The sequence below is a fragment of the Balaenoptera ricei genome, chromosome 16, assembly GCF_028023285.1.
Source record: "Balaenoptera ricei isolate mBalRic1 chromosome 16, mBalRic1.hap2, whole genome shotgun sequence".
NCBI classification, from domain to species: domain Eukaryota; kingdom Metazoa; phylum Chordata; class Mammalia; order Artiodactyla; family Balaenopteridae; genus Balaenoptera; species Balaenoptera ricei.
In genome coordinates this window covers 114,377,158-114,399,431 of record NC_082654.1, presented here as the reverse complement: position 1 = coordinate 114,399,431, position 22,274 = coordinate 114,377,158, and positions in this window count along the sequence as shown.

Below are 22,274 nucleotides of genomic sequence, written 5' to 3'. Positions count from 1 at the left end.
CAAACATAAAGAAAGCAGGTGGCAGGGAACTTAAAAAATGAAAAGAAAAATTCAGTGCTTGTGCTAAAATAAAGAATAGTATAAGCTGTCCAAAACAATTCTCCTTTTCCCACATCAGATGTGAAGACCAGAGAAGAGAGTAATATTGTTATTACTTTTGTCCTTCTCCATTAATCTTCACCTTTTTCTCATTTTAACTTTGTCCTATTTGCCCGAGCTTTCCTTTTCATTTCAATAAATATTTACTGTGTTATTTATCTATCACAGAAATGAGGTTAGGCCATGGGAAATATTCATTCATTCACTCTCTCATTCACACATGCACTTGTTTCATACTTTTACAGTTTCTACAAATGCTTTTTGTGTGCCTTCTATGTATCAGGCACTGTTCTAAGTGCTGGGAAAACAATGGTGAGAAAAACAGAGTCCCTGCACTCTGGGTTTTCCGTTCTAATAAGGGGAGAGAAAGACAATAAATTAACTAAATAACTAAAATATATAATAGTGACACCAAGGTAAATTTTATGAAAATAAACAAAGTAGGAAGGGAGATAGAAGTGGTCAGAAACTTTTTATCTTCTAGAGAGGATCAAGGAGAGTTTCCCTAGGAAGATAACATTTGAGTCAAAACCTGGGAGAAGGGGGAGAATGAGCTGTGTGGACATTTGGCATTTGGGAGAAGACGGTTCTAGGCAAAGGGAATAGCAAGTACAGAGGATTTTGCTTGGGGTATTTGAACAACAGCAAAGAAGCCAGCGTGCATCAGAGTGAGTAGGGAAAGGAGGAGTAGATATAATGTGCTGAAGGCGCGATGACAAATCCTGAAAGACCCTGTAGGCCATTGCAATAAGCTTGTCTTTTACTCTGAGATGTGAAGCCTCGGGCAGGTTTGAGCAACAGAATTTCTTTAGCTGCCGTATTGAGGGTAGGCTGAAGAGAGTGAGGCTATCATTTAGGAGACAATTTGGAAGCTGCTGCAATAATCCACGTAGAGGATGATGGTGGTTTGGGTCAGGGTGGTAGCAGTGAAGGAGGTATGAAGTGTGTGGTTTTTGAATATATACTGAAAAGAGAGATGAGAGGATTTGTTAATGGATCATTTATATTATAGGAGACAAATGAGCAGAATCAGAAGTGACTCCAGGGGTTTTACCCTGAGCCACAGGAGGGATGGAATTGTTTTTACCAAAATGTGAAAGCCCATATTAAGAGATATGGGAGCAGGGAAGACTCAGGGTTCAATTTAGGGCAAGCTAGGACTTGTATGTCTATTAGACGTGCAAGCAGACATGTCAAATAGGCAGACAGATGTAAGAGGATGGGGTTCATGGAGAGGTCTGTGCTGGAGATATAAATGTGCGGTTTGTCAGCTTAGAGATGGTTTTTAAAGCCACAGAAATGGGTGAGATAGAAAACAAGAATTAAAGAAAATAGAATATAAATGCTCAAAGGATTGGCCCTGGGGACAGGGTTGCCACACCCAATGGCACAACCATGCTCTGCATGACCCCTTTGGGGACCACTCACCTTGGCCAGAAAGAGGCAGAGAAGCAGGGGCCACCACAAGCATAGGTAAGCTAATAGAGGGTGGTGACCTGGCAGCCAAATGAAGGAAGGGATTCAAGGAAGAAGGAGAGGCAACTGTGTCCAGTGCTGCTAAGAGCTCTAATAAGATGAAGACTGAGAAGTCCCGGATGGCTTTTTCATATGAAAGAAATAGGACATGGTCATGCCCTGGGAGTAATTCATAGTCTAGCAGACTCCAATAGGCAAAGTTTTATAACTCTGCTATAGGCAAAGTGCCAGGGCAGTACAGAGGGGGTGGGTGGCAATTCTAACTGAGGGTGACGCGAAAGAGTGCAGGGAAAATGTGATATAACCACATAAGCCCTGATATGAAAAAAATCATAAGGCAAATATTTGAAAATATTATGCAGTAAGTGACGAAGAATAAATTACTTCTCTTCAGTGGAGGAGACTTAATCTAGTGAAACTTAGTCTGGAAGATGTTTCCTTTCGGTAGTAGCTAGGGTTGACCACACAATACCTCCCACCCTTATTAGTACTGCTGAAGACATTACAGATAAACAGAGACAAACACCATCTTGGAAGCAACTGATACTAGACATATGGCAGAAGAAGCATTGGGAAGCTTTGCATTATATAGACTCAATGCAGTAACAACCAGAGTCAGGGATATTTGAAACAATGTGAATGCCGTTGATGAAAGATCGGTTCTAGGATCTGGATTTTGAGCAGACAGAGATATAAAATTCTGTGAAATTAGTTTAGCAGCCCAAATACTAAAAAGAGTTCACTCTGTCACTTATCTGTAAGGGAGAAGATAAAAGTTTAGGACATAATGTAGAGTATGAATGGGAAATTAACAGGATCTATAAAAAAACAAAACAGACATTTTACTTAACTATACCCAGACAAATGTTTAACTAATTCCTCAGTGAAGTGGTTTTAGAAATTCCCATAAGAATCACAGTGTGTGCTAGTTATAATCCGTTGTACAGATGAATGGAAGGGTGCTGACAGTAAGAGAGATCTCTGAATTTGGACTACTACTATTCAAACCTCTGCTTTCCAATTCATGACCTTTGAGACTTTGGGAAAGCTAATTTAACTATAAAGTCTCAGTTTATTTTTATAATAAAGATAATAAAAATGTGTCACTAATATAATTTCTGCATTAAATGAGATAATACATTTGTAGTAACCACAGTATAATAATCACTCAATAAAATTTAGCTAACATTATTAGTATCTGTGTGCCTAATATACTTCTTTACTAAACTCTCTATTAATCATACACTCCTAGTGTTGGATTAATCATTCTCAACTAGTATCTTTCTTGCCTTTAAAAATTCCAGAGTAAAGAATCCTTGAAATTTGTTTATTGATTGTATGGACTTCTACTGGTTATTGACATTAAGATTTTCACTCACTATGGGTCAACTCAATAAGACATACCCAACAAATAGTGTTTCCTTCTTTTTGTTGTTTTGGTTGTACTTTGGTGTCAAGGGCATTTGAATTGTACCTTGAAGAAAAATTATGTATTTTCCAGTTAAGGGATAAAGTCTGCTCTAGAAACAAGGCCTGGATATTGAGTCATGGTGGCATAAGAATGGTTCTTAGGGCATAGTAGGTAGTGATGCAGTGTGACTGAAGGATAGGATGCATGCCCATGGGAAGTAGGAATTAAGGCTATGCACATAAAACAGCACCTTTCATAATATGCTGAAGAACATGGATATTGAATTTTAAAAAAACTTAACAGATTTATTGGGGGTATAATCAATATACAATAAACTGTACTGTATACATAGAGTATACAATTTGATACATTTTGACATAGGTAGACACTGATGAGACAGTCAAAGCAATAAAGATAATGAACATATCCATCATCACCAAAAATTTCCTCATGCCCCTTTTGTATTTCCTCCTTCCTGCAATGCCTGCATCCCCTTCCAGGAAACTACTGATTCATTTCTGTCACTAGACATTTACATGTAGTTTTTAGACTTGTATAAGCAGAATCATAAAGTTGTACTTTTTTGATGTGGCTTCTTTCACTAAACATAAACAGGTTAGGATTCATCTATATTTTAAAATATATCCATAGCTCATTCTTTTTATGGCTGAGTAGCATTTTATTGTAAGCATATATTGTAATTTGTTTACTGATTAGACTATGGATGGATATATGGGTTGTCCCCAGTTCTGAGCTATTACAAAGCCGTTAGGAACATGCATGTAGAGGAATACTGTTATATGCTTTCATTTCTCTTGGGCAAATACCTCCAAGAAGGATGGCTGCGTCACTTGATAAGTGTTTATTCACAATGCTAGAAAACTGTTAACTTATGGCCCAAAGTGATTGCACCATTTTACATTCCCATCAGCAGTTCTAGTTGCTCTTCATCCTTGTCTACACTTGGTATTGTCATTTAATTTGAGTCATTCACATAAATATTCAGTGGTATCTCATCATGGTTTTAATTTTCATTTCCCTAACGATGAATGCTGTTAAACAGCGTTTCATGTATTTAGTTGCCTTCCATATATCTTTTATGATAAAGTATTTGTTCAAATCCATATTTCTCTTTCTTCCTTCCTGTTCTTTGTGCTTTTTTGGTCATATATTTTACTTCTGACAAATGTTATAAATACTACAGTGCATTATTATTTTTGCCTTAAGCTATCAATTACCATTTAAAATGATTTAATGTGCAAGAAAAACATCTTTTGTATTTACTTATGCAGTTACCATTTCCTGTGCTCTTCATTTCTTGGTGTATATTCAGATTTTCCGCTTCTGTCATTTTCCTTTTTATTGAGGGACTTTCTTCAGTATATAGTACGACGAAGGTCTGCTGATGGATGATGAATTCTTTCAGCTTTTTTTGGTCTAAAAAAGTATTTTGCCTTTGTTTTTGAATTTTAATTTTTGTTGAATTTAGAATATTAGGTTGGTAGAAATTTTTTTCTTTCAGTGGTTTTTTCCTTCTGGCTTACCTTGTTTCCAATAAGAAATTTGCTGTCATCCATATCTTTGTTCCATTGTATGTAATTCAAACTTTTTCTCTGGCTGATTTTAAAATTTTATCTTCATCACTTCTTTTAAGTAATTTTCTTAAGCAACTATAGATTCCTTCATTTTTTTGGGGGGGGGGAAGTTAGGAGGATGTTAGGATTCTTGGAAGTATTCATAACTTTGAGCTTCTCATGAAGGAGTTACAGACTTCATCAAATATTTTTTCTGTCCTCTCCCATCCTCTAGGGACTCTTTGGATAAGGACATCCCATCCCCTCCTAATTCCTCTAGGAATTAGGCTGCTGATGAACTTAAAATTATTAAAGTTTATAAATTTTCTTAAGTTTTATGTTTTAGAATGTTAACAATTTTGGTAGTATTTTGGACAATGATCAATAAAAAAGGAGAAATTAATGATTGAGGAGACCAATTGGGAAATATGAAAATAGTGTAGGTGAAAAATACTAAGGCATTAAATTTAAGCAGTGGAAAAAAACAGAACAGATGGAATGACACTTATGAGGTAGAATTCACTGTATGGACATTTGGATAGGGTTGATGAGGAATCCAGAGTGAAATCTGGAAAGTTTCATTTGCCTGTAGTTTGGACACCTGAAAGCTCTTTGTCCAGTAAGCAACATATAGAAAACCATTAGCAATAGATTTGAGGGTGTAAGAGATGATGATTCTAGATGTTTGAGTGTCATGCAGGATATTCAGGTTGAAATGCATATTAACCAATTGATATGCTTGGCTGGGGAGTTTGATTTGGGAGACAGCAGCAGAGAGGAAACTATTCATGTTGTGGGAACTTGTAATAATGCTCTGTTAGAATAGACAGAGTGCACATGAGACAAAGAAGGGGCTGCTGGAACTTACGTGTATGTAAGAGGGAGCTAGAATAAGGAGACTTACCTAGAGAGAAGGAGAAAATAGCACCACGTCATCAAAGCCACGAAAGGTACGACTTTCAAGGACGTGGAAGAAGTAGAATGATCATAAAGAAAATGGTAAAATTGACAACTGATTCTTGTTAATCTTGCAAACAGAAGTTTTAATAACATGATTGGCATTTGAGTTAGCTAGAAGGATGAATGGGAAACTGAGGAAATGAAGACAGGAGAAACTTTTAGAGAAATTTGGCTATAAGGAGAAGAGAGACAGTAAGGAAAGGGTCTTTAAGTGTAGAATCCAGGAGGTAATGGAGTGATTTGGATAAGGACAAGATAAAAATAAGAAAATGAGATGTTAGAGAGGGAAGAAAGGAAAAGGAATCTTCCCTCATTGAGACAAAGACAACTGAGGTCTGGCGAGTTGTGAGTTTAAGACAGGAAAAAGAAGCAGAGGAAGAAATCAACTTTTTTAGGTCCTGTACTTGTACACTGCTGGTTGCTTAACACATTATGTAATTAATGATGTTTATAATCATCACTCGACAAGGTAGCACTTATTATCTCCACTTTACAATAGAGAAACAAAAGATACTCAGGAAATTTTAATAACCATTGTCCCATGGTTATTAAGTAACAGAACTGGGATTCACATTCAGGTACATCTAAATCAGGTACATCTAATACTCTTTATTCCAGCAAGCCAAGGGGACAAAGGTGTTGAGCTTGAAAATGGGGTACTTTTCTTTGACCTTCCACAGAAGAACAGGAAGTAAATATAAGTGAATACAGAGATCTTTATGACCGGAAGTAGAGGGAAATCAAAAGGTTCATATCCGATGGTCCTATTTTATCTGCAGATGAATGTCCCTGCAGGTGTATACCTGGGGAACTGGGGCTAGTGATAAAGGTTTAGACCAGTCTTTTCAGGAAATAGAAGAGATGACTGACTGGAGATAAATAAAGGAATTATGTGTGCTCAATTTCTACATATATTTAGGAGAACATCTTTGGAGTTTCATCTATATTTCTATCATTAGAAAATGAAGCAAATGAAGTTCTTACTAAGAAATAAACACTTCTGACTATAACTGGAAAATAGAAGTAAACTATCATTTGTGTATAATATTTTGCTTCACACTTCATTTTGGGTATAAACTATTTTAAATTATAAGAACTATCCTGAAAAATACTGTATTGTACTTTTAAAGTTACAAATCTTCTGGACAAACAGCAGATGCACATCATTGGGGTTGGTGTACAGATCTTTTTCATTAAATTCAGTAACTATTTTTCTCAAAAATTTATTTTGAATTATAACAAATAAATTGTAGTACAATAAAAATGAACTTTTTCTGAAGTATGTTGAAATGAAAAGACAACTGACTTGAAAATGTAGATGTGATATTTTCCCCTCTATTCATGAAGACCAGTGATCATTACAAAGGGAGCCGTTTGAATCCAATGTTTTAAATATACATTTTAAGTAAATTGAGACAATTAATTCCATTTATTGGGAGAAAAATAAATTTATTCAAAAACTGGCACTAAGAAAATACCTGATGATTCTTTACTGTGTGTTACAAAACCAAATAATAAACAAACAAGAAAGTATTGAAGTGTTTACTAAGTGAATAGAATGTAAGAAATTATAAATGTTACGTGGATTTTGGTTGGGGAAGGTAAAGGCAAATGGGGATATAAGGAAGGGTTTTATGGAAGACCAAGCATTTGAGTGTTGCCTAGGAGCATGGTTAGGATTAATCAGAGTTATTAACAGAGAAAGAAGCCTATACAGAATGAAAAAAATAGTAGTTAACACTTACATAGTGGTTACTATGTGTTAGGTACTTCCTAAGCCCTCTGGATATAATATATGAAGTAGGTACTGTTGTCATCATTGTTTTGTAGATGAGGAAACTGAGGCATAAGGCAGCTAAGTAACTTGGACAAGTTGTCACAGTTAATATAAGATGAAGTTGGGATTCAAACCATAAGCAAAAAGTGTTAAAGAATGAATGAATGCATTCTTCTAGAATATTCTTGAAGGGAAAGTCTCAGATAATTAAAGTCGAAACATAAAGCAACAACCTGTGCAATAGACAGGATAGATGGTATTATTCTCAGATTATATAATCTCATATCAGAAACAACTCAAGAATTCTAGTTTCAAGTTCAATGTTTGTTTTCTTTTGTTTGAATGTTGACCATGGGCTGCTCAGCAATCCTGAATCGATTATGTTCCAGATATTCTCCTAGGAACTGGGGATGCAATTGAAGAAGGAAGCTTATCTTTTATTAGAGACAGACAATAAATAAATACATAACTAAATATAAACTAGATAACCAAAAAATATGATGGTGATAATTTGGGGAAGAAAAATAAAACAAAGTAATACAGACTGACCGTAGCAAATTTAGGCTGGATGGGCAGGACAGGCTTCTCTGAGGATGTGATATTGGCTTGGAGAGATGAATGACAAGGAGAAGACACAGAAGAGCAGAGCAGTCCAGGCGGGAAGAACATGAATGGCAAGACCCTGAGTCAGAGATGAGCTAAGCATGGTCAAGAAGTAGAAAGCAAGCCACTGTTGCTCGAACTAGGAGAGGGAAGGGAGATGGAAGGGCATGAGGAAGCAGAGTTCGTTTGTCAGATTATAGATAATCTGGAGGCCATGGGAAAGAGTTCAGGGTTTTTTGTTTTTGTTTTTTTTTTTTTCATCTTAGTGGAAACACTCTGGGAATTTACCATTTAGCGTGCAGTTATAAGTCACTATTTCCAAGGGCACATGTGCTAAGATTTTCATGACGTCACCATTAACTATTTTTTTCAGGGTTGCATTCTTTACAGACTTTTTTCTTGTATAAATATTTAGGAAATTCCAAAGCAATTCATGAATCATTAATATCAGCATACAGAACATGAGAAACCAAAATGAAGCTTAGTGGCATCTCCCAGCCCTGGAAAAATTCTAGCAGAGAATCTAGCAGGAAAGCAAAGCACAGTAATACAGATGTGCATATTTCTGGAAAGACAATGGGATTTTAGGCTCTAGTGTACTATGAGGATATGGATTCATGCAATCATAATGTTAGAGCCTCAGTGGAGTTCAGTGATCACCTCATTTCATAAATGAAGAAATTGGAGTCCAGCCAAGGTGTTCACTTGCCCAGGGTCATAAAACTCATTAAGCAGAGCCAGAATATAATTATTCCTGTAAGTAAGATGCCGAAGAAGGGAAATAGAAAAATCTCTCCTTTATACTCATTGACTTTGCCAAAGCATTTCATTCTGTACTATAGTAATTCATTGAGGCTGAAGTCAATATTTTGTGCAACTCAATGATCACCCCATCTACAATGCTTTCCCTGTCCCTCCTCTTGCCCTATGGGGCAGCTGACCAGTTAGCTCCTCATGTGTTTACCCACCAAAAGCCAGAGGTGCCGCTTTTATAGCTTATCTGAGCCATTTTTATGCTCCCCTCATCTTCCCTCACCCACCTTTTTACTCTAAGCTTTGTGTGGCCACCGCTATGCAGTGCAACCTGAAATACTATGCTTTAACAGCATCACACATTTCTTACTTTTTGCCGTGAGAATTCTCTATGGCCCCCACATGGGTGTCTGCAGGGATCCACTCACCATTCTGAGGTAAGTTAAACCAAGAAGTATGGGCAAGCCCTTGGTCAAAGAGAAGGGGGAGGTCCATGGATAAGTACACCCTGATTCAATGACTAAGGTGAATGATTCTAAGGACTACTTTACATGGCTCTTCAGAGAGTCCCCAGTAGAACTGGGACCCCATTGTCCACAGCAGTAACCATTTAGCCTTGAATTGCCAATCTTTCCTGGTTTCATGTTTCCCAGTCCCCCACTTTTGTCCCTTGGAATTACTTCCCAAAATAAGGTATCGGAGTACAATCCCTTGTCTCAGGCTTCAGAAAACTCACACTGAGATGTTATCCATTTGTTAACATGCCAGCTTATATTATATTTGGAAATAGACTGCACAGCATTTGTCATCAGTTGGAGAAAGAATTAAATGGCAAAGTGAATGGTATAGGAAAAAATGCTACAGGAAATCATGGAGGGAAGCAATAAGACCTGACAGTGATTACTAGGGAAGAATTTGTGGATTTAGAAACTTTAGTAACTATTTAAATGTGTTTGGGTAAAGAGAGAAGAAACAATAAGGACCAAAGACGCAAAAGACAGGATTACTATCTGGGATGGTTGGTACAGATTTCCATATGATGAGGAAAAGCCCCCAGTAGTAAATCTCTATTGTAACTAAGGCACCTCCATGAGAAGGGAAGAGGAGAACCAACCATCTCAGAAATGGACTGCCCCAAAGGTAAGAAAGGATGACAAAAGATGATTTACCTTGGCTTCATATCAACAAATCATGTCTTAGGATGTAGAAAGAACTTTTAAGTGGGACCACCTCAGGCCACCTAAGGGATCATAACAGACAAATCATTTCCTCCCTTAATGACATTTCTAGTGTGGCACATGAAGGTATGTTAAAATCAGTATTTTCCTTTGTGTTTAACAGATCATTTAATCAAGTTTATTGTGATATCTTTTTTGAAAAATGAATAAAGATTTGAGCTAAATAACAGTATTGTTAAGTAAATGCATAGTAGTTTGAATAAATGTATCTTACAAATGTTATTTATTGATGTAACTCTTTCTAAAAGCCAAAATTGTATCATTTACCAGTCAATATTCTAAACACTGGAGATCAAAGATGAGTGTCGCATTGTCTCTGCTGTTAAACTGATCCTGCTCCAGTGGAGCACATAGATACAAATTACAGTTCTGTAATAATTTTAATGAGGATGTGGGAACACAAGGAAAGAGCACGTAATCCATTGAGACTCAGAACAGTCTCCTGTTCTGTTCCTGGATGAGCTCAGTATTCAATAAGAATGCAGAAATCTCATTGGAGAAAGAGAAGGATGGTGGCACTCCCAGCAGGAGGGGAAACATTTCAAGAGTGTGGAAGGAAAAAAGAGCAAAGTGGCAGCTTCTAAGCAAGTCCTCTCCCTTCTCAGGTTACAGCCCTTCAGTCTTGGGAGTCATCAAAGAGGGTTTTGAAGGGCAGATGTCTCTACAGAATGAGCGAGGTCGAGTCCTCTGCGTGTTGGTTGTCTTTGTTCTTCCAGTTAACACGGACACACCCTGTAGTAGGTGCCCGAATGGCAATGGTGTGCGATCTGGCTCTGACTCTCTGTTTCCACCTTATTTCAGCTCCAACTCCGGAATTTTATTGGTGGTTGGATCTCCATGTCAAGTGGGTAGCACTCTTCGATGGATTTTGAAAAATCAGTTTAAGCTCAAATACATATAGGTATCTTCCAACTCGAGAAAAATTAAAAACCAAAACCTTAAAATAAATGTTTCCAAATATACGCTGTTGACTATGTGGGATCCAGTTGATCTCAAATTGACCTCTCCAGCTATATCAGCTTCAAAATCTTTGAGTAGGATAAACAACTGTAGGGCAACGTGGATTGCCCAATTTGTGTGCATGCATGGACAATTTCTTGATATCAAAGTTTGTATTGAATGAGGCTCATGGGGAAGACAGTGACGATGTGCTTGTCCTGATATTCTAGGGTCAAGACACTTGAACAACTAGCAGGAACCAAAGCTACCCTAATATCAAGGGCAATGCCCTTCACAGGCAGGGTATTAATTTGAGGTTGGATGGAGCTGAGGCTTCTCTGCCCATCCCCAGATCCTGGGGTGTGGATCACAGGGAAGATATAATCAAGTGTGATGATGTCCTTTTCTGGAGGGGAAGTTAATGGCAGTAACAGCTATCTTTTACTGAACACCTACAATGTATCAGGAACTTTATGTACATAATCATTACATTACTCCGCAAGATAGATATCATTTGCATTTCATTGATGTAACTCAGAGTTAAATAATTTGTCCAAGACTGCAAAGCTAATAAGGGCCTTTAATTTTCCTTCTCAGAGACTATCTGATCTGGGGAAGAAAAAGTCTTACTTGTGTAACTGTTGTAATTGTTGTCTAAGTTTTAGCTTTCCCCTTACCCACATTTCAAGAAGTTATGCTGAACATGTATATACAGAAATGAATGTGCATGCAACATATTTTGTTTCAGAGTGTGTAATATTTAGGGCAAACACACCTTCTTCTCGGTCAAAGAGAATAATTGAAGGTTCAAGTGTCTAAAGTAGAAAGAGGTCCAGTGGGGGGGCCTTCAAGGAAAATCGGTTAGACTGCCTCTTCACTTGAAACAGTGGAGTTGGTAAGGCTCATGAAAAGATGAAAGCACTGGGAGAAACAAAGAACTCCATCTTCCATGGCCAGGATCAAAGGTGATGCAAATGACAACGAGGGACCAGGCAAGTAGAGTCAGTGTAAGGAAGTCCAGCCAAGCCCAGCCTTACAGAAGTATTCAGACACACAAGCCATTCCACAGGTGACAGAGAAGGAGAAGGAAAGGCAGAATTATGAAGGGAAATTCCTTTGCAAAACTGCACATCCTGCCTTGACAGAATTCTAAGATCATTTACTTGCTTTTTTACAAGGTAGGCAATGCTTTTTTAATTCTGACCCCCTCCTCTTTGGCTTAAATATTCAAACAGCAAAACTGATATTTCAGAAAAATAAACTACTAACAGGTTGGTGCAAACTCCCCTAGGGGCAGTAGAGAAGGAATTGTTTTGTTGACAAAACTGACTGAATGTTTTCAAATAAAGAAAAACAGGACTTCCCTGGTGGTACAGTGGTTAAGAATCCGCCTGCCAATGCAGCGGACAGGGGTTTGAGGCCTGGTCCGGGAAGATTCCATATGCCACGGAGCAACTAAGCCTGTGCGCCACAACTACTGAGCCTGTGCTCTAGAGCCCGTGCTCCGCAATGAGAAGCCACTGCAATGAGAAGTCTGTGCACCACAAGGAAAAGTAGTCCCCGCTTGCCGCAACTAGAGAAAGCCCACACGCAGCAATGAAGACCCAGTGCAGCCAAAGATAAATAAATAAATAAATAAATAAATATGTAAAAAATAAAAGAAAAACAAAAGTTTGCAGTATACTTGAAAATGGAGCATGATAAAATGAATGAGTTATTGTAACTAAAAGTCTACTAAACGTTTCATGTGAAAGTAAGCAGTTCATAATTGAATAAAAATTGAGAAAATCTTTGTTGTTGATGACAAATTATTGTTCCTGCAATTGTCTACCTAAAATTATCATCTACTATCTGCATGCTTGCATCTGTGACGGTATGTGCTAATAAACAAACTCCTAAGAATATAAATTGAGAGACTGTTCAGAAAATGAGGTAGATCTCTGAATATAGACTCATATATAAAACTGCCTTTCTACAGCAGTGTCAGAAATTCAGAACATGGTTGATTCATAATCGAGGAAAACAATCCAAAGAGGCTATTTGTTTTTGAGAATTTGTGCCCCTTTAAGCCAAATTCACTGTTGATACTGAAAGTGCTCATTATTTTGTTCATAATTCTGATTTTTGTATTTGACAGTCAAGGTTTCAAGGTTTATATCAGTCAGAGATCCACCAGAGAAACAGAACTACACAGACACACAGACACACACAGATTGTTTTTCAAGGAATTGGCTTATGTGTTTGTGGGGTCTGGCTGGGCAAGTCCGAAGTCCACAGGCAGGATGACAGGCTGGAAACTTACAAGCAGGAACAGAAAACACAGTTGAGAAGCAAAATTTCTTCTTTCTAAGGAACTTCAGTTATGCTCTTAAGGTCTTTCACATGACTGGATGAGGCTCACCCACATTATTGCAGATAATCTCCTTGACTTTAAGACTACTGATGGTAGATGTCAACCTCTTCTACAAAACATCTCCACAGCAACATCTAGATTAGTGTTTGAATTACTGGGTACTATAGCGTAGCCACTGACATGTAAAACTACCCATCACCATGCTTGATTCAAATTTACGTTTAGAGCATGACCTTGAATTTCAAAAGAAGTTGTCTAATACAATGTACCTCTAAAGGTCTATGGAAAATCACCGTGTAAAGGAGGAAGGAAAACAGAATACAGTTTGAAATTACATTTCTTCCTACTTCACTTTTATTTTAACACTTTGGTGTTCCCTGAGTTCATATATTTGAGTTTACATGCTCTCAATTCAGAGTACACCATCTCATTAGTTTGCATAAAGATGCTGGCTTACCATTTTACTTTTCCCTTGCTTATTTTCTTTTTTTTCCACTGATACCAACGCCCATCCTCCTTCCCAAAAGACATACTATACTATAGTATATATTGTATATTATAGGTACACTATGGTATATAATAGGCTAGTATATAGGCTATTTACTAGACTATACATACTATCTTTTACCCAAAGAGCTCCAACTGGTTTATAAGTTTTTATTTCTTCAAGTCAGCAGCTAGTGTGAGGGACTATTTGTGATTCCTCTTCTGAAATACAATGGAAGGACATTTAAAACTTAACCAAATTTATTTTTGTAACCCATAGATAAAACCTAAAAGAAATCGAAGGAGAGACTCAAACTGACTTAATATGTTTTCAGATGATTTCTGAAATCTATTCATTTAAAGTGTATTAAAATAACTAAGTTACAGTTCAGAGAACATCCTTCATTTAGGACAACTCACAGAGAGAATATAAAGGAATTCCGTATCTACCTTCAATAATGACTAGCCCAATAATTTACTGTGTAATTAAAACCACTTCTTAACCTGTCTATAATATTTATCTCCCCAGGTTCTATGTGCTTTAAGAAGATATTTTTAAAACTAAAAAGAATGCCTGTGGGGTGAAAAAGAATGCCTCTAGGGCAAAAAATTCCAATTTCTACTGACCATAAACCTCTTTTGAAAGTTCAGGGTGAGTCTACAACTCTGTGTTAGCAGGGCTGCAGCACTGGAATCTACTGCCCAGAGCTGTGACACTCTGCATGGCTCAAGACTGGACAACAAGACTGGAAGGTCAATATATAATTTCGATGCTCAACATCCTCTGGCATTGCACGCTTCAGATTGTACTACAGCACCTCTGCATGGATATTTCTGGTGATGAAAGACCTCTCTCATCTATGTCTGCTTAAAATCCAACAATAAGAGTTTAAGGGGTTTCAGAAAGGGAACTTGGTGCCACATGACACACAAGCAAATCTGATGGAGAAAAGATGATGAGGACTATGGATGTACTATGATACCTCTTAGGTACTGTTTTAGGTTCTCAGTTTACCTGTCTCTGGAGTCCCTGACCCTTTGCTCAGCTCAAGCTGCTGCTGAGGAGACCTACTCCCCACGCACATCTGGGCAGTGCCATTATCTGATCTGTCAGACGCAAACTGGAACTCCCCATGGGCAAACACTGACCAATGGAAGATGGTGGAAGCAGACAGACAAATTCCCTCTCCATTTCCCCTTCTATGTCCATTTTGGAGCATGTTGTTTTCTCTATAGCCTGTCTGCCGATCTTGCAAGTAACAGAGGGGAGGTCTGTGTTTCTGCATGAAGAAAGGACCTCTGTGTAATGCACTATCTCTTTATTTCCCACTCTTTCTTGCCTTATATTTCTTTTTGTTTCTCTGCCATTTCTTAATAAAGCATCTGTACTCAAAAATAAAAAATATATTCTGCAATGTTTAGTACTGAAATAGAAGTAGACTAAATTATTGTACTTTAGTCAGATTACTTTGAGACTTCTTCCTTTTAAAAGCAGGGGGATAAGAGGAATTCAATTTGGCCAACAGCCAAATCTGCATAAATAAGAAGATTCACTCTAAAGTGAAGTAGTTAGACTTAAAAGATCGCTCAGTTTCTTCCAGCATCTATGTTTTTATTAAAATGTGGTTATAATTAAACTCCAAGATTCAGGACTTTTAGCAACTGTCCTCGGGATTTGAATTAAGGGAAGAACACCTTTAAAAATTGTACTCAGTATTCTTAATAAATAAACTTAGTAACTCCTAGTACAGTTATGAGAAATTCTAAGGGAAATTATACTATTTTATTTATATGGTTCAAAATGTTACAATTCATGAACGGCAAAAGAGTTTACAACACTGTCTCTTGTAAAGCAAGTTCTGCCAAGAAATTTGATAAAATGTGGAGTTCGAAAGTCAATTTCTGCAAGTTCAGACATATTTGGATTTTGGTTGTGCAGATAAAATTCCATATGTGGATATGCAGGAAAATATTCTCCCTAATAGAGAAGAGCCAGAAATAGGAGTCTTCTGAGACCTGATTGGCTCATGGGAATACAAGCCGCTCTATCTTCAGATTTAGACAATATGTTTGCATATAGGCAACCTCCAATAGCCTGTCTGACTCTGATCCTTGTTTTTTAAATCCTATTGTCTTATCTTGCACAGTAATTATCAAATTGATGTTTCTAACTTCCCAAAGCCACCTGGTCTTGGTTTCCATGTTGCTGCAAAACCATGTGTTCCTCCTTGAGCTGGCACTGCCATATAATATTTACTATTTAATATTTTTCTGAGTAAGCAACATGAAATAAAATGTATTAAACTTAGTAGTCTTCCTTCTACCCACAGAAATTCTGGATTAAAAATAACATGAAGAATTTTTACATAAAGGAGAAAAAAAATAATGAAAAAAAAATTGTCAATGTGCAAAATTAGAGTGAACTTGACACAACAGTGATATGCAGCCTGAAGGAACTAGGTCCAGAAATAGGACATAATGACTGGGTGTCTGGGGTATCCCATGGTAAGGGGCATAAGGACTTTTCCTTGGGCCCAAGCAGATCAGACTCTAGAACTGAGATATCTGCATGATATAGGAAGCCTGGCAGGCATCACCCTCTAGGATAGTGGATGAAAAAGAAACCACCTGCAGGTCAAGATGGAATAGGAAAATTGGCTTTAACTTGAACTTAGTACGTGGAAAAAGCTATAGCCTCTACCTGGTGCAAGCACTGAGCTCAAATTGGCCACATTCCCTTTGTTTAGATATCCACAAGCCAGTAATTAATATAGAGGGACAAATAAGGTGACTTTTGAAATCCACTGAGCACCTGCTGGGACAAACATGAAATAACTCTAGAGAAACAGGTAGTATTAAAGTTTATGGGATGACTACAGGATTGGAAGAAGCAACAGAAGATGAGCTAACAGAAAAAAAAGTTCAATGTTAAACATTCTACCATAAAGAAGAGAACACAAGAACGACATATGTGAATATTAGCACCCAGAGAAACTAAAACAGAACAATTTTAAAGTGATGTAAAAATCATTTAAAGACGCAGACATAGAGAATGGACTTGAGGACACAGGGAGGGGGAAGGGTAAGCTGGGATGAAGTGAGAGAGTGGCACGGACATATATACACTACCAAATGTAAAATAGATAGCTAGTAGGAAGCAGCCGCATCCCACAGGGAGATCAGCTCGGTGCTTTGTGACCACCTAGAGGGGTGGGATAGGGAGGGTGGGAGGGAGGCACAAGATGGAGGGGATATGGGGATATATATATACATATAGCTGATTCACTTTGTTATACAGCAGAAACTAACACAACATTGTAAAGCAATTATACCCCAATAAAGATGTTAAAAAAATCATTTAGAAGCAAAATACAAAGAGGAGAAGTTATAATGAAAAGAGTTGGTGCTATGAACAAAAGAACAGGTAGAGGGACATCCCTGGTGGTCCAGTGGTAAAGAATCCGCCTTACAATGCAGGGGACGCGGGTTCTATCCCTGGTCAGGGAACTAAGATCCCACATGCCTCGGGGCAACTAAGCCTGCAAGCCACAACTACTGAGTTTGTGCGCCTCAACTAGAGCCTGAGTGCTGCAAACTACAGAGCTCAAGCGCTTTGGAATCAGCACCACAACTAGAGAAGAGAAAACCCGCATGCCACAACTAGAGAGAAGCCCTCGTGCTGCAAGAGAAGAGCCCATGTGCTGCAACTAAGACCTGACGCAGCCAAAAATAAATGAAACAAATAAATAAATAGTAAATAATCTTAAAAAAAAAAGAGAACAGGTAGATCTGAGAAAAATTAAAATTGGGAACTTAAAACCTCAGCAACTGAGTTAGATAGCTAATTACACCCAGCTGAAAGGGAAATTAGCAGAAATTTAGGAAAGATGTAAGGAAAATGCCCAAGATTTAGAATAGAGAAAAAAAGTGTTATAAAATATGAGATTAAGTTACATGAGACTATCAGGAAACTGCATAGTTGGTGTTTTAGGACAACATGAATTTTTATACAGCAAATATAAAAGAATCTAGAGATAAACTATTAGAATGAATAATAGACTCGAGAGTTTTCCTTATATGAAGTAACTATACAAAATTAGTAGTTATCCTTTATAGTAGCAAAAGAATTAATTAGGCAATCTAACTTAAAAGGATAGAGCTTAGTTTGGGATTATGAAAAGTCCTGGAAATGGATAGTGGTGATGGTTGCACAACAATGTGAATGTATTTAATTCCACTAAAATGTACACTTAAAAATTGATAAAATGGTCAATTTTATGTTATGTATAGTTTACCACAATAAAAAGTAGTTTTTAAGCTATGGTATCAATAACTGAAAATACTGAATAATTAAATAAAAATGTACAAGAGCTTTTCAAAAAATTATAAATTTCTACTGAAATAAACTAATGAGAATCTAATTGTAGAATGAAACCATGTTCATAAATAAAAGGATTCAATATCTTCTGCCAATTTTCTTCATAATAACGTATAAATTACATGTAATTCTAATAATCTCAGAGGTGTTTTACAATGACACTGAGGTATTTTTCATAATATTCATATGGAAGAACAAGTTATTGAAAATAGCGAAGTAATTTTGAAGTTGATTAATGTAGATGATTTATTTCATAAAATATCAAGCTTCACATAATATTACAGTTATGCCAGGTAAAGAGGGCTTCACGGGGATCTTTCGTAGAGTTGGGGATGTCTGAAAGAAGAGGAGACTGAGTTTTAGAAACTCTTAAGCGTACCCCAGGGGCACCACGAAAATGGACTGTAGCTAGAAGGTGATACATCTATTGGAGTCTGAGGACATATGCAAACACAGAAACTGGCGCCGACCTCTCTGCCTTAAGGACGATGAAGATATGTAATGACCTGGAGGAGCCTCTTATGACAGGGTGAGTAGAGAGGGCAGCTGGGGAGCATCCTGGATCGACATTCAAAGATGTGGGAATTGACTGGCACATGGCTGTTTTGGATGATAGCTGAACAGAGCCGTCTTGCAAGTATTTTTCCAAAGTAGGCATACTGCCAAGATTAGCAGACCTCAACTGTTTAAAGGGTATAGACTTTACTTCTTGCAAAGGAGCAAAAATAGGGACATGTGGCAAGACTGCAGCCAGAATGTGCCTGGTCCATATCATGAAACATACTAGTGTTTCTCCCACGGGGCCTCCAAACAGCATATGCATGTATCTCCAAGTAAGCTTTGGAGTGACTGCCATATCTTGAGCATTTATGGTTATAAGCATTAACCAAGAAAGACCTGCCATAGCAGGACAGTTAAATGTGAATAAACAACAACATGAACAACCAAACAAATAACCTGTCCCTTTCCTCTCTTGCCTCCTTCACTTCCTTCAACTTCTGAAAAAATAAGGTGTGTGCTGGAGATGTCATCCAGAGTGGGAGGATGTGAGAGACATCACATCTCTGATCTCCAGATACCAGCAGTTGGAGATAAATTAAGGCATTTACACGCGCATTGAGTTCAGCCCATTTAATAAGCTGCTTACATCAAGGAAAATAATAGATGATTCAGAGTACTAAATCTTATATTTTCTTGAAATCAGTAATTTTATATTTCTAAACTCACCCTTTTAATGGCTTGAAAAAGATTTATTTATGCTAATAACATTTTCTAGGTAAAAAACAATATTATTTTCTCTACATCTTAGTTGCCATTATTTGGTATTACTTTGATTAATTCTTTCTAGACCTTGTGCAAGGAGAATTGTCAAAACAATTGGACAGATAGGCTAAAAGTTAAAAAAACAAAGTGGCTAGAGGTTAGTACAATAGTCTATACATAGATGATATTTCTCACTTTTTTTCTTGACATGGAAGAAAAATAATGTTATGAGGCATGACTATTGGCTGAAAGTAACTCCCTAGGTACATCCTTAGATTAGAAATCATGTTAATTAGGGGCTTCCCTGGTAGCGCAGTGGTTGAGAATCTGCCTGCCAATGCAGGGGACACGGGTTCGAGCCCTGGTCTGGGAAGATCCCACATGCTGCGGAGCAACTAAGCCCGTGCGCCACAAGTACTGAGCCTGCGCGTCTGGAGCCTGTGCTCCGCAACAAGAGAGGCCGCAATAGCGAGAGGCCCGCGCACCGCGATGAAGAGTGGCCCCTGCTCGCCGCAACTAGAGAAAGCCCTCGCACAGAAACGAAGACCCAACACAGCCAAAAATAAATAGTAAATAAAATTAAAAATAAAAAAAGAGAAATCATGTTAATTATAACATAGTATTATATTATGTCAACAAAGTTCACCGTTACGTATTTTTTATTATGAAGACATTTTTACTCTGGAGTACCGTGTATGTGATGCTATCTATTAATAAAGTCACATTTATGCCTAAATGGTCACAAAAAGTTGGAAGTAGGACCCAATCCATCTGGGTTATTTGACATCAGCTCCAACTTAATGCTATCAATTTGTTTCCTCTCTTTGTCATTTGAATCTGGACACTTTGATTGATTTTCTAATAAAATACAAATGTATTAACAAGAACAGTATAGTTTAATATAAAATATATTTAATCAAGAATGTCTATATGTTTACAGTGGAAGGAGACCAATTCACCTTAACTGTATTTCCTGAAGTAGAATTCCTTTTGCTCTTTGAAAACTAATTGTGTTGATTGGAAGTTATGTGTGCATGGCCAGGACTTATTAACGTGTAGGCTTCCCTGTAGAATGAACAGATAGTGAGTTAATTTTTCACTGAGAATTTCCCAAATGTTAGTATCTAGAGGAATGCTCTCTCTGGAGAGGATTCTCCTGGCTGCCTGTATTCTTAGATAAGGTGGAGCAAGAGGGCTTGGAGCAGTTTCTTTCAGCCTTTTAACTTCCATTTGATGTTTGTATTCCTGAACCTCAACACTAAACTTTTCTGCACCTGGCAGTCCTTAGTTCGCAATTTCTCAGAATTTAAATCTTCAGAGAAGAAATGCAGTCTCCCGTAGTGGTGTAGGTAGAAGGGTCACAATCTAGCTGATGCTAAGAGGTTTCAGAGGGTACATAGCCACTGACCTGCTCCCTCTGGGGAGGTTCGAACAATCCCTCTATTTTTAGACTTAAGCCTAACCCCTGCCTTCTGAGATGCCTGGGGACCTCAGGGGGTGAGTTTTCAGGTGTTGAAACCATTTCATGTTGTTGTGTATTTTTTTTTAAAGAAAGGTGGGTTGAGAGTTTTCTATTGTGTTTCTTGTTCTCTGATTGAAATATTATAACTCTGACAGCGTGAAGGGTAGTCCTAGAAGTAGAGACCAACAGCAAGGAGACAAGAGCTAAAAGAAATGAGCTCTTCTACAATTCTACTGTAAAGATATACTGTTCCATTACTTAATGCTTTGTCATAAAATTGATATTACTTAATAATATCAGATGTAAAAGTTAGAAAAGTTTTAAAACTCAGATGAAATCTTAAAGGACAAATAGTCTAAGGCTTCCATTTTATAGAAAGGAAAATTAAGCTTAAACTCTGAAATATTAGTGAATGTTTTCATGGATCATCTATTTGATACATTGTAGAGTTATGCAGTACAAACAATGTAGAGTTAAGTGTAATGTATGTACTCTAGAATTAGCATCTACTAAATGTATTCATTATTTGCAGTAATAGCCTACTTGGTTTTCTTACAATTTGGTTTTCTTGCTTATTAGGCACAAATTACATTTAAATCTCTAACTAATGAGGGTATCCCAATCCTATTTCGTCTGTAAATATTCAGATTAAACTGTGTATTTATTTAGAGAAGATGAATTATTGCCAACAATATAATCGTAATTTGGAAGCATAATAATGCAAGCGAAATGCATTTTAATGAAAAACTAGTTATAATTCTGAATTAAAGAAAATATTATTTTCCCACCTGTTTCATTAAGTAAATAGCTTTGTGGTTTAGAGCAAACAATTTAATCTCCCTTATCTTCATTTTCCTCACTGGCGAAATTTCTAAACTGAACAGAATCTGTTCCTTTCTCCTTTAAACACAATTTTTTTCCTCCTGTATGTTTCTTATAATGGAGAACCTTTCATGTAATTTATCACTCCATTTTCTTCCTCCTGCTTAGGTAACACTGTTTTGTAATGTTTACAAACAAAGGTGGTTTTGCCAAGGTGACACATACTGTTTCCAATTCACTATGAAATTGTGATGTTTTCTGTCTCTGTAAGACCCTTTTTATTCAGTTCTAGGAATTTTACATTATTTTAGCTACCTTTTACAAACTATAATAAATATCTTCTTTTGACTTTATTCTAAAACAACACCTAAAACAAATTTACAGAAATATACAATTATAGTATTCAAACAAATGACTGGGGACCACCCATTTGAAAAGAGTGATACAGCAATCTGCAAATCCAGAATTAGTACAAGTTTTTCTAAATGCCTATTGAAATACTTTCTGAGGATTTTCATCTGTGGTATGCATAATAAGGAATACAATAAAAATGGCATCAGGAATTAAAGAAGAAATAATATATACATTAAAATCAAGACTGATAACCATATTTGTTCAATGTATTAGGGGCCAGTATTCATAAATGTTTGAATATGATAATTTAGTCTCTAAAAAGAAAT